This window comes from Sarcophilus harrisii, chromosome 4, assembly GCF_902635505.1.
Source record: "Sarcophilus harrisii chromosome 4, mSarHar1.11, whole genome shotgun sequence".
In the NCBI taxonomy this organism is placed as follows: Eukaryota; Metazoa; Chordata; class Mammalia; order Dasyuromorphia; family Dasyuridae; genus Sarcophilus; species Sarcophilus harrisii.
The window spans coordinates 160868759-160873979 of record NC_045429.1 but is presented as its reverse complement, the minus strand read 5'-3'; the positions used below and the strand labels follow the sequence as shown (position 1 = coordinate 160873979).

General features: G+C 34.8%; 1 long non-coding RNA gene across 1 annotated transcript; it reads right to left on the bottom strand.

Moving 5' to 3' along the window:
- Positions 1–427: 427 nt before the first annotated feature.
- LOC116423562 lies at positions 428–3309 on the bottom strand. The gene is made up of 3 exons (XR_004234178.1): positions 3037–3309; positions 1400–1564; positions 428–1020 (listed from the first exon to the last, which is right to left on the bottom strand). It is a non-coding gene; the product is annotated as an uncharacterized LOC116423562 (long non-coding RNA).
- Between the last annotated feature and the right edge of the window lie 1912 nt (positions 3310–5221).

Below are 5221 nucleotides of genomic sequence, written 5' to 3'. Positions count from 1 at the left end.
AAAACCTCCCCAAGAAACCTCTCTCCCAGAAAGAACCTTTATTATTTTAAATAAGAGAAAAACACCAACAGAAACCAACAATGTTTAGAACATCTTTCTTTTAACGTCTTCCTCTTCCCAACCTTACCTCCCTCTTCCTGAAGGACCAGTAAATTCTGAATTACAGCACTACAGACATACTTGGTGTGCCCAATCATGATTCAGTCTCTTCAGCTGCTAAGTGCCAAATGAATTCCCATAGATCTTCCACTAGAAAGGATACAGATTTGTCACATGTAGTCAGTCAAATAGAATTTATTAAGTACTTAGTATGATCCAGGCATGGTACTATACAATGGGAATACAAAGAAAGGCAAAAAAAAAAAGTTCCATTTTCTAGACAGTAACAGTCTAATGGGAGAAACAACATGTAAACTACATAAACAAATGCACATACATATTTTTGTATATAGATAGATAGCAAGAGAGAGAGAGATACACAGAGAGAGAGAGAGATACAGAGACAGAGAGAGAGAAAGAGAACTCTGTACTGAGAATGTAGGTGCCAAAAATGCACATGCAACATTGTTATTAGTTGAGATATTTTACTTCTTTACTAAGTGGGGAATTGTTTATGAAATCCATTGTCTTGAATGGAAAAAAAATCAGAAAATTGGGGTTTTTCCTAAAGTTGATTCAACTATAAATATTCATGATTTACAAATTCCTTCTAAATAAAAGGTTGCATTCTTTCCCTTTGGCTACAATCTTCTGTCCAAAGTCTTGGACTATTGGAATTAGAAGCAAGTTCTCCCCAAAAGCATTTTGGTTTGGTTCCATTATCATGATTACTTATAGCCCCCAGTGAGTTTCCAGGGGGACCTTGAAAATTTCTATCACTCAGAAACATGCTTGATGAATATCATACCAAGAGTATTACAGAGATGCTAAAAACAACTCCTATGGCTCTCTCCCGACTCCCAATGCAAAATATGAATCAGCTTTGGGAACTCCAAGTTCTTGTTTCTTCCAGCCCCACTCCTGATTGCAATAAAAAAAAAAACAAACATTATATTACAGGAACAAATAAAGTTCAGTCAGGATGTTTAGTATAGAAAACATCACATTAAGACATAGCGAGTATAGCTATCATGCACATTGATACCATAAAATCAAATCACATTTATAATTCATTCCCTAATGTGATCATTCCTCCACGTTCATATACACACATAGAAACACCCACACAGACACCCACTTCCCCCAGGAACTGCTTTTGCTCAGGCTTGTTTTTAAAGAGCTGATTGAAAGAGCCATTTGTGAATTCTCAGAAAATGAGAAGGCTGTTAGTCATCTAGCAACCTGACTTGTGATTGAATAACATATACAGCATGAGACAGCACTGTTTGTATTTACATACCTTATGTTTAACTCAATGATGTGGGCAGTGAGGAAGAAGTCTCTGACAGGGCTTCACTTAAATGTGATGTCACCACTTTTAGTTGTTGATTTTTTGTTGTTGTTGGTAGTCTGTGTTTGCTCACTTGACCAAATGTTCTGTATCTGGCCTTGCTGTCAATTTATCCTCAAAACAAACCAGTAAAATAATTTCAATACTCCAAAGAATTGTTAATCTCATTCAACAGCACAGTTCAAAATGCATCCACATTTATCTACTTCAAGTGATTCTTGTCAATGTCTTTCCATAAATTTACTATAAAAAAAATCCATCCTGTTCTTTTAACATTGAATGAATGTAACACAGTAGCTAGGTGGCTCATTGAGTAGAGCACTTACTTGACTTGGAGTCAGAAAATGCTGAATTCAAATACAGTTCATATATTTAATAGCTGATGATTCTAAGCAAGTCACAAATTTTATGGGTCTCAGTTTCTTCATTTATAAAATTAGAGAATTGAATCTGAAGACCTTTAAGATTCCTTCCAACTCTTGATCAATGCTCCAAAGATTCAGCAGATATACCTTGTCCTCATTACATGACTGTTCCATCTCTTTTCCAATCACACATGTACTTAATAACATTATTATGCTGCTTCAATTAGCTATACAAATGTCAGTTTTTATTATTACAACGCACCATTTGAGTTGCATCTTAGGTTAGATATCATTATATCTTTAGACAGCATATGTTTCAGAACAAATACATTTTTCAACAAATTATCACCTTAACAATAATGCAATCTTATTCAATAAATATTTATTAAGCATCTACTATCTACAGGTGATCTTGAGGTACAAAGAAAAAAAAGTTACATTCCTTGCCCTCAAGGAGCTTTCATTCTAATAGGGATTATAGATTTAGAACTGTAAGGAACCTTAAAAAGTCATCTGATTCAATATCCCCTTTTTAAGGATGAAGAAACTGAGGTCCAAAGGAGTAAAATAACTTGCCCAAAATCATATAGCTATTAAGGTCTTGTGTCTAGGCTCTTCTGACCATGTCACTTTTCCTTCCACAGTACAGTGTTGTAGATGAGCAAATAGAGCGCCAAAGGAAAGAGACACAGGAGAGATTTGCTTATTAAAGTCTGGAAGGAAGTCTGAGCATGAAAAAAAAAACAGAGATGTAAATAATAGGTCAAATATCCCATAATTAAGCCCAACCCAAGTCAATACCAAAGTTAGGACATGTTCTGAGAGTCTTTGACTTCCTTTCATAGGCAACAGCTTCCTCCTGGGCTCCACTAAGAGCCATAAATGTCATTCACAGACATGAATCTAATAAAACTGTGTTTTGGATTTCCTGGAATTTTTTCTGTGTCCAAAAATGGACTCCTTCCCAAAATCTTTCATTTTCCATCTGCCTTTATGAATGGGGAGGTTTCCATGATGTCAGTAAGTAGAATGTAGGGAGCTGCCTTTATATCTACAGACCTACTGCCAGCCTTGTCAGGGAGATCTAGTAAAAACTCGTGCTTGAGGACAAATACAAGAAGCTGAATTAATTTCCTGAGTCAGAACAGGAAGGAATAAAGATTGAGAAAACATGTTTATACTTTGCTTTTATAAAAATACTCATTTCAAGTCAATAATCACCTCCTGGACTTGCCGAATATATTGGTCCTTGAAAGTCACCAAATTTTTATGGGACAATGTTCCATGTAACCAGAAGTTTTCTATTTGAGAAGTCCTTTTGAAGTTTCTCCAAGGTGTTCTGGCTTCCTTGGGAGAGAAAAAATCACATCATCAATTGATTGCTGGTTTCACAATATATTATTTTTCACAGGGCAAAGCAATTCATCTTGCCCTGGCCAAAGATAGTGTATATAGTAGAGTAGAATAAATATTAAAATGGGAATGAAAAGATTATTTATTTAGAACTGGAAGATACCTTAGAGATCATTGAGGCAACCTTTTCATGATGTAAGAGAGGCCCAAGGAGGTGAAGTGGTATAATATCATGGTTTCATGTAAAATGTTGGACATGAAAGCAAAAAAATTTGGCACATACCTGGCACATACTGTCAGTGCAAATTTATAAGGGAATTGAACTCCATGATTTATAAGAACTCTTCTAGATCTAAGTCAATGATTCAAAGTGTTTTTCTCAAGGTTACACAGGTAGCAGAGACAAAATTCAGAAATCTATTTCTGAGTTCTTTCTACTTTTCTATGTTCTTTCCACTATTCTAGAATATCTTTCTCATGACACCTGAAAACTATTCTTGGACAGGTCATTATATTTCTCTGAGCCTCAGTTTTAACTGAAAAATCCAGGAACTGGACTAAATATCCCAAACCTTTCTTTCCGATCTAAAATTTTGTGATTCTCTGCCTTTTGAAGATCTCAAATTTCCCAAAATAGTCAGAATACAAATAAAAGTGGGAAAAGAAACTGATGTTGAAGAGAGAATTATCATTTAAAATAATTGCCATTTCTATCACAGTAAAAAGTGTTTTTGGAATAGGAATAAGGGGGAGGTTGAGATGCATGTAAATATCAGTTGTTTGTGGAACTATCCAAAAAAACTATAGTCATGAATGATTCTACAGAGACATGGTGCCATCTACTGGAAATATAGGCATGAATACCTACCAAGTATGACAATTTCCCAGAATCTGATTGAATACCAAGTAATAATGATCATTAGTCTTCATCAAGCATAGAACATGAATAACTCAATAACACCATAAGACTTGGATGGATGTGAGAAAAATCTCTACAAAGCTAATTTTAGTAGCATTTTAAATTTGCTTTTGTATCAATATTAATTTATAATATTTGATTTCTCTGTAGAAATTAATCTCAATTATAAGGTTCTTTTTAGGATAAGACATTTTTAATCAAAATATGTCATTTTGAGTACATGAATTAACTAAAAAGTGCTAAAGCATCTAAGAAACTAGACTGTTTTCAGCAACAGGAAATACCAAATATGTTCTGAACAGAACTCAGTATCTGTCCACCTTCTACCCTCAACTCATTTCTCTTCCTATTTGGTCACCTAGCATCAGAATCTAACAGCCACTATTAATTCTTCATTCTCCGCTACACTTGTATCAAGGCAGTTCCTGAGTATTGTAGATTTCTCATATACATTTCTTATATCTGTTCCCTTCTCTCCACATACATAACCCCACACTATGTTCAGAGCCTCTCTCATCTCTGCTTCTGCAATAGTTTCTAAACAGATCTCTGCCCCCTCCAATTTATTTTCCACATGGCTGCCAATTGATATACATGATGCATATTTAGTCATCCAACTCTTCTGCTTAAGGTTTCTTTTTGACTCTAGAGTAAAATACAAATTCCTGTTTGGAATTCTTTTCAACCTAACTACAGCCTCCTTTTCTGCAAAAGCTATGCTTGATGTCTAGAGAGCATCTTACCTCTTACATCTACCTCCTAGCTCCCTAGTTTCCTTCCAACTTCTGCAGGAGTTCTACTTTCAAGAAGTCTTTGATGATACCTCTTAACTGCTAGTGCCCTATATCAATGTCAGGAGTTATTTTATAAGTTCTGGACAATACAGTAAATAAAGAACTGGGCTCAGATTGTGATTGCAAGTCACAGTGTATATTGGGAGAGGAAATTTCTTCACTCAGTTGTCTACAACAATTCAAACACTGGTCTAGATATTCATTCTTTCTATATAGAAAAAAAGATAGAGACAAACACAAAGGTGGCAATAGAGATAAAGATAGAGGTAGAGAGAAAAATAAAAATAGATAAATAGATTAGATGCATAGATATCTATACCTATACACATATAATACCTAA